Source organism: Tupaia chinensis, unplaced genomic scaffold (genome assembly GCF_000334495.1).
Source record: "Tupaia chinensis unplaced genomic scaffold, TupChi_1.0 Scaffold000117_2, whole genome shotgun sequence".
Taxonomy (NCBI): domain Eukaryota; kingdom Metazoa; phylum Chordata; class Mammalia; order Scandentia; family Tupaiidae; genus Tupaia; species Tupaia belangeri.
Genome location: NW_006159583.1, coordinates 10,277,060 through 10,285,812, shown reverse-complemented (window position 1 = coordinate 10,285,812; position 8,753 = coordinate 10,277,060). Strand labels below are relative to the sequence as shown.

Genomic DNA, 8,753 nt, shown 5'->3' with positions numbered 1-8,753 from the left:
GCGGTCCTACCTCTGGATTGAATACCTATTAACCTCTGTGACCATGCTGTCTTAGTCCACTATTGTGTTACAAACAGAACTACCTGAGATTGGTGATTTATAAAAATAAAGCTTTATTCAACTAAGTTTTAGCCGCTCAAAGTTAGGGGTCTCATCTGGTGGGGATCTTCTGGCTGCATCACAGCATGGCAGCAGGCAGAGGGCATGGTCTATATTCTGTGTGGGTCTCTGTTTGCCTCATTCCCTGTTCTTATAAACCCAGGACTCAACCCTAACCCTCAATCACTAATCTCCCAAAGGCCCCAGCCTTCAACAAGATCATTGGATCAAATTTTCAGCCTCTTAATTTTGTTACAACAAAATCTCACACAAAAATTCTGAGGGACATCCAAACCACAAGACATACCCTTACCTAACCTTCTTCCTCTCCCTGTCTCACTTCCCCACCCACTAGCAATTTCTCCTGGGGACACTTCCTAATGAACTACTTTCACATGAATCTTCATCACAGGGGCCACTTTTTGGAATCCCAATCTAAGACAGAACCCAAAGATCCATGAGCAGACTAGCTATTACCAGAGATTTAAAAATATTTCAGGGCTGGCTCTGTGGCCTGGTGGTTAAGGTAACTGGGTCCCACATGACTGACCTCATGACTTGAATCCCAGACCCAACAGCTTAAGAAACATGCTGGGTGCCTGTGCATGCATGACCAAAATCTCCACAGGACGGAGAAATACACGGAAAGGGGTTGAGGCATGACCTTTCCCCATGGGGAGGTATTTCTGTTCTCCCACCCTCACTGTCTCTTTCTCTGGCAAGTACAGATGTCCTCTAGTAAAAGGATAAAAAAAAAAGTAATTAAAAGCCAATTAATTTGGGGGTTTTTGTTTGTTTTATTGTCAGAGTGTGTGTGCAATTGCCAAAGAGACACACAGAGAGAGAAGGAGGGAGGAAGAAGCACCTCCTAATAGAGCATGGTCATGTTGCAACCCCTTCTCCTCCATTTCTCCATCCTTTTGGGATTTGAGGCACACATATGTTCACTTTGGCTCATTTTTTAAGCCTCTGGTCCCACACTTGAACCACACAGTCAGCCATGTAAGATCTAGGTTTCTTAATCACTAGGCCACAGGCCTGGCCCAGAAGTCAATGAGTTTTGATATTTGTTGTACATTTCAGGCTTCAATACACAAATAAATGTATCTTTCCTTGCATTGTTTGCACAAGTTCCAAAAGAAATTCACATTCCATTGAGATAGGTGTTAGACCCACTTACAGGTAGACAGGATAAGGGCTCCCAAAGGAAGTCACTATATTTTTCTATTTAATGAAGTCTCTTTTCCTCTGTGTCTGATTAATGTAAAATATACACCCCTTCTACATTCTCTAAAGAATTTATGAATTTTTGCTAATAAGACAAGAGATAGGGATATTGAGTACCCAATATGGAGTCACAATGGCTAAGTTTTAATAGCCAAAAGCTGACTGCATTGAGACTCAAAGCAACTGTAGCTAGGGGCAACAGTTTCTATTTAGTAACTATACTCTAACAAGAAGTACAGAAACCTTTGGTCTGCTGATTTCACAAAGAATCAGGTAATAAATCACTCCGACTATCATGCAACAGTTTTCTAAAGCCCACTTCCTTTGTCCCGCTTCCTATCAGAAAGCCATTCCATTGCTCAGTTTACTAGATAAAAACTCGCCTGCACTCCCTTTTTGACAACCCATTCAGGGCCCCTTCCATTTTATTGGAAGCTTTTTTTCCTTTCCTAATAAAATCCACTTTACTCTCCTCTCTGTGTCTGTGCCTCTAATTCTTCATGAGTGTAGGACAAGAACCAGCATGGGTGTTGGTTGGGTCTGACCACCCAGCACTCCCACATCATCATCTTTACATTTCCCAACTGATATCAGCCCAGGAATTTTTTGAAAATTTAGATATAATTTAAGTTTCTGTGTTAATTTCTTCCATGAGATAAAGAGAGACAAAGAGAGAAAGAGACAAAGAGGTAGCACACTCAATAGGGTCTTGGTGCCACAATCCACCCCCAGCCTTCAGTCAGCCCTAGATCATGGGCATGCATGTACCCAGAGTACTCAGGAAGGCCTGTGGCCTTGAACTGGGAACCTTCCTATGTGGGTCAGTCTTACGGAGTGTTCCATTTTACCACTGCATCACTGTACCACTGTTTGGCCTGAAATATAATTCGATAATTCAAATAAAATTTTTTTTAGTTTAAATGCAATGTAAAGATCATAAGAAGAGAACGCCACTACTCTGATATCAAGATTAACAAAACACGAACAAAAAATGCAAAATGTAATACATTAAAGTGTTGCTTTAGAGATCTCTTTCACATGTCATGACTTCAGTAGGAGGAGCACTCCAGCATGCAGCTTGCTCCAAGGGAGCCACTGTTAGTCACCCTCAGTCGCCTCATCACCTCCCAAGACTCTGATCTTCTAATCTTAAAATCCTAGCGATCTTGCTGATCTTTTCTGTTGGCCATTTAAGAAGTGCATTTCAGAATTTTGTTTTGTATGTGAAAGAAAACTTAGTTTTACTCACAGTGTAATTTTCAACTGGGAATTGTTTTAAAGACCTCAATCAATACTATCATTGAGAATATTGTACCATGCTGGTTTGTAAACTGAAGATGAAAAGCTGAAGTCCTTACCAACAGCTCACTTCTGAGGGCTGCGATCAAGGGCAGATGGCTCAGTGTCCCTTGATGTGATTTAATTACTTATTATTGCCGGACGCCTGGTCTGGGTGCGTGGAGAGAAGCACAGACAGACGGCTGTTGCTATACTATTTAGGAAACAGAGGTACTCTTTCCATTCAATGATGGAAAAGCAAGATGATGCTTCAAGTTGGAAGGAAATACAATTTTCTGAAAATGAGAAATTTGTTCCTGTCTTAAAGGGTCTGTTTCAATAACAAATTCCTTTCTGGTTTCTAGTTTTCACTGAAACTTTGTCATTCTCAAGTTCTACCAAGCGGCTTTAGAAAATATCCTAATAAAATGCTCCATTAATTTCAAAAACTCATAGAACTACAAGGTTAAGAAGAAGCTTCTGGATTATTAAATGCTGAATTTACCTCTTTTTTTGTCTGTTGGTTGGTTTTCTTTAGAAGACTATGTCTTCCTGGCATTCTGGGGGCTCCTAGCCATGCACTTCACCAGTGAGATGGTGGATAGGGAGGTGCATGAGTAGCCACTGAATGCTTTTTGGATGCATAAATCAGGAATCTATTCAGACTCCCTTTAGTAAAGACAAGGGGGGTATATAGTTGGAAGAACCCTGGTGGCTTTCACAGCATCTCAGGGCAGAAAATGTATGAGACCAGTTGGAAACTCAAGAAACTCAGAAGCCCTCAGGAACGTACCAGGTCACTCTAGCCTCTCAGGAACCACAAAGTTGCCTGCATATCAGCTCATTCTTCTCACACGTGGCCAAACACACCTGCAGCCTCATTTCCCTGGCATGAGTTCTCAGCTTAAGTGCTCACCACTGACTGACTTAGTATCCTAAGTCCTCAAGGGGAAAACCTGATTGGCCCCAGGCACTGTCATGCCAGCTTAGTGACTCCTCAGTCTACTGAGAGAATCCTGAGGCTAGGTGTCAAATTCTACTGCAATCTTTTTTAAAAAAAATTGATTTATTTAACTTTATTTATTTATTCATTTTCATTTGGGACAAAGTAAGAGAGAGAGGACGAGAGAGAGAGAGAGATGGAAAGTGAGAAATAAAGCTGCCAGATCCAGGACTCGAACCCTGTCAGCCATGTGGGAGTCCAGCACCCTTAACCACCACGCCACCTGCTGGCTCCTCTACTACAATCTCACCTGATGCTCTGGGTTGGAGAGATGGGGCTACCAGTTCAGCTATTGAAAAATCCCTCTGGCAGGAAACAATTGGTATCTATAATAGAATATAAGCATTCACAGAGATATGAAAGAAAAATAAAATTTTAAAATAAAAAATGTGGAACCATTCCTACAGTCTAGTGGTTAAGGGAGCTAGATCCCACATAGCCCACTGTGCTTTGTTTGAATCCTGGCCCCAGTAGCTTGAAAAACGTATGAGGCATGAGTGCATGTATGCCACAAATCCTGAAAAAAATGAAATAAAGAAGGGGTTGAGGCGTTATCTACTCTATTAAGGGCTTCTCTCTCTCTGTTAAGCACACATCACTCTAGAAATTGAAAAAAAAAATTAAGAAAAAAATGTGGGCACCTCAGAGCCTTTCTCTTTAAAATTAGTAGCAAGAAAAAACATCTAATGCATAGTATTACATTTTACCACTACACCACTCTACCACTGTCTGGCCCAAAATATAATTTGATAATCCAAATAAACATGTATTTTTTATTAGTTTAAATGTAATAGAAAATCATCATAAGAAGAGAATGCCACTACTTTGATATCAAGAACAAAACACTTACATAAAATGCAAAATGTAATATGTTAAAGCGTTGCTTTAGGGATCTCTTTCACATCTCATATTAGTTCGCATTTTTATATCCTGTCAGTCCAAGAAATAAAAAGGAATAAGAGAGCGGAACCGTCATCTTCCAGTAATTAACCAAAATGATGAACGCAAAGGGCATGAGGAGAGGCACCTGATATATTATAGGCCTATAAGAAAACATGGAGTTGTTCCTTTGGCAACATATATGCAAATCTACAAGAAAGGTGATATTGTAGACATTAAGGGAATGGGTACTGTTCAAAAAGGAATGCCCCACAAATGTTACCATGGAAAAACCGGAAGAATCTACAATGTTACCCAGCATGCTGTTCGCATTGTTGTAAATAAACAAGTTAAGGGCAAGATTCTTGCCAAGAAACCAATGTGCTTATTGAGCATATTAAACATTCTAAGAGCAGAGATAGCTTCCTAAAACGTGTGAAGGAAAATGGGTTCAACTAAAGTGCCAGCCTGCTCCACCCAGAGAAGCCACTTTGTGAGAACCAATGGAAAGAAGCCTGAGCTACTGGAACCTATTCCCTATGAATTCATGGCATGATGGGTGTTAAAAATAAACTAATCTGTGGTCTATTAAAAAAAAAAGGATAAGAGAGAGTTTAATTCATGAAAACAGCTTAGAAAAACTAACCAGATGCACTGAGATCCTTCCTTAATACAGCAATCACAGGTCAGAAAATAAAAAATAGTTATAAGGAAAATACACAAATTCATGACTTACAAAAATATTTCATTTACCTTCCTAAAGTTGTGTTGAGGCTTTATAAAAAAAAATAGAATTTGAACGCTTTCATAGTTTCAAATAAATGGTATAGTGGTAGTGATCATAATTGTATGGATGTACAGTTTCAATGAAAAAAATTATAAAAATTATATGGTCCCTTCTAAACAGCAGTCTGTATTCTCCCTCTTGCCAAAGATCATGTTTTGTTATTTTAGTTTGTACTCATTGCTGATGCCCAGAATAGAGAAGCAAGACAATGGCTTAGAGCAGGAAATGGTTCCTATCTCCTTTTTCTCACCACCCTACCACTTTCTGGGATTGGCACATATCGAAGCCAATAAATGAAGAGATGACATTTAAGGAGCACAGTTCTAGAGAGAGTGAGGGATTTGAGTGCAAGAATTACAGGGAAAATCCACCAGGACTGTTTGGTCTGATTGTCTTGCGGATGCCACATGTGCACTGTTCAGGTCATTTCCATGCCACCCCCTCCAGGCTGGGTGAGCAAGTAGAATCTTTCTCTACAGGAAACAGAGGTCAAGGACTAAAAAATAATACGGAGAAGGCAGAGAGCTCAGGAAGAAATCAGTGTCTAAATAGAAAGAGGTGTCTAAGAGGGTAGGGTGGGACCTTGGTCCTAAAAGCTGAGACTGAAGGATTAGCCTTGATTTAGGAGCTGGGAGGCAAGAAGACTAGGATATTGGAGCCAGCACTAACCACTAACCTCCTCCTTGGGTTTTGAATTGGTTGGAAAACAAAACTCAAATTCAACATGTGCTCACCAGAGAGAGACAGGGAAATGGGAAGAGAAGGAGAGGAGAAAGCACTCTCCACGGGGAATGGTCACATTGCAATCCTTTCTTTTCCATTTTCCATCCTGCTGGAATTTTGAACATGCATGCACCTATGCTTGACCTGCTTCTTAAGCCACCAAATCTGGAACTTGAAGTGCACAGTTGGCCATGTGGGATACAGCTACTTTAACCACCAGCCCACTGAGTGGGCCCAAGATGAGGGATTCTTCAACATTTAAAATAAAACAGCAACACCACATGAGGCAGGAGGTGACTGAGAGACCATTTTGAAGTAGTCAGAATCAAGATGGCATCTAAAATGACTGCAGCCTTCAAACTCATTATACTCTCATTTTACTTCATTAGTGTACTAAGTGGCACACCCACCCATGCCATCACAGTTTACAGTTACCATGATAACACCAGGAACTGCCATAGAAGCCCAGAAATGAAAGGGACAATGACTCAAGGAAGACTACCTCCTCCTTCCCAGAGAAGTCATGAATAAACATTTACTTGCCTATACTGGCACTAAGCCACACTGTATAAGCAGACTCCCAGTGAAATCCCAGGCTGCCCTGCTTATGCAGTAAACTTTCTATCCTACCTTCTGGGTAACAGGTCTCTGTTTCCTCTTGAGGCTTGCCAGGGAAGCAGTGGACAGCAGAAGCTAGCTAACTCCCTAATCTTGTATTCCCGATGAAAGAGCAAAACTGTTCACCCATCTCCCCTCACAGCACTGCTCCACCTATGGAATAATTCACTCTGTACAGTTTAATACATTTGCTTTCACTTGTCCTCAAAGGTTCGCTCTTGAATTCTTTCCTATGGGAAACCAAGGACCCTGCCAAATGTGTCAGGCATGTTTTCCAAAAGGTCCAGGACGCAAATCACCATTTGGTTTGCTAATGTGGACGTGGGATGTGGTCTTCAGGAAAGTAGAAAAATCAGCCACTTCCTCTAGGAAGAGGGTGCCATTTACAGAGATAGGAAAGACTTAAGGATGAGAGATTGGTGAGTGGCCTGGATACAAAGCAGAGGTTACAGTGCTGCAGAAGCCAAGTGTACAGAGTATTTTAGAAAGGTGCATGGGATCAATAACATCAAATGCTCCAGATAGACCAAGTAAGATGAGAGATGAGAACTGAGTTAGCAGGGAGAAAGTCACTGTGACCTTGACAAGAGTAGTTTCAGTGATGGTGTAAAGACAAAAGCCTGATTAGAATGTATTAACTGAAGGCCAGCAGGTGGCATGGAGGCTAGCAGGTGGCACCGTGGTTAAAGCACTGGACTTCCACACAGCTGACTGAGGTTCAAGTCCCAGACCTGGCAATTTGTCTTTAACATTCTCTCTCTCTCTGGTGAGAGTGCATGTCCCATAGCAAATTAAAAAATAATAATGATGATTAATAAAATTAAACAAGTAAAAAAAGAATGCCTTAGCTCTTTATCATTTTATACCACTTTTTTCTTTTTTCTTTTTTTTAATTTGCCAGAGGGTGCACACACTCATAGAAGAGAAATAAGAGAGAGAGAGAGAGAGAGAGAGAGAGAAAGAGAGAAAACATTCCACATGGGGCGTGGTTACGTTGTAATCCATTCTTCTCCATTTTTCCCTCCTTTCAGGATTTTGGACACATATGCACATGTGCCCAGAGTGTTTTTCAAGCTGTTGGGCTGTTCTGGGGGAGCCCCAAATCTGAGAGGGTTTGCCCATGTTTATGAACATGCCCTGGTGTCCAGCAGAACACATGAGTACTTACGTTGGGGAGATAATATTCTCATGGCTGAGTGGAGAATGTGGCCATGATCATAGGGTCAGGTTTTATATAAGAACAAAGCATTCATAAATCAATTAAAGATTAGTGTAGATTACCTGTCACCAAGATAGGGGTCTCCTTTGTATGTACATTTCCTGAAGAGTGCAATAAAGGTTAGCCTATGGATCAACAGAATCAGCAGAATATATTAGGGTTTAGTGCCCCTAATCTAATGATGTTAATGTGGGAGGGGTGTGCATACCTCCGGAAGGGCCCCAGACATAGGCCAATTCCATGAGTGAAGGTCATGGTCACAAGATGGTCAGGAGGTCCAACTGGACCAACAACTGGGTCTCAGAGAGATAGGGCCAAGAGGGGAGGAGAGGAGAGCTCAATATATGAGCCTAGTCTCACAGGTCTAGGACTCTAACTGTGCAGACAGCCATGTGGGATCCAACTCACACAACCTCCATGCCATATGCTGGCTCTGTAGCATTTTTTCCTATTTACATGTTAGAAAACACATTAATATTAACATGTGTAAATTAACACGTGTTATCGTCTTTTCCTCATTGAGTTAAAGTAATTTTGCATGTTTGTCACATATGTTGCAAATATTTCCACTGGTTTTCATTATTTTCAATCTACATTTTTTGAGCATTTTGGGTCTTCATAACCATCTACTATGGCTAGAGTTTTTGACCTCTTAAGAAGCAATAAAAGGGCCAGACATAATGCAGTGGTAAAATACAATGGTCTTTGAGGTTGACCTTTGTCAACCCATGCAAAGATTCTGGGTTTGCCTTTGGAGACCTCCTGGAGTAGGCCAGCCATGTTTATGCCTGTATTCCAGGGCTGACTGAGGTTGAGGTGGATCATAGCATCAAGATGCTGTTGGGGGCCCCGCAGCCCGGGGGCTCACGCCCCCTGCGCAGCCGCCCGGGAACGGCTTCAACATGCTGTTGGGGCCCCCG

The 8,753-nt window shown here is 41.5% G+C and overlaps 1 protein-coding gene across 1 annotated transcript in view; it reads right to left on the bottom strand.

Moving 5' to 3' along the window:
* The window catches only part of PEX7 (peroxisomal biogenesis factor 7), a gene marked incomplete in the record, with an annotated part of 169,739 nt that overhangs the window by 8,260 nt on the left and 152,726 nt on the right, over positions 1 to 8,753 (bottom strand).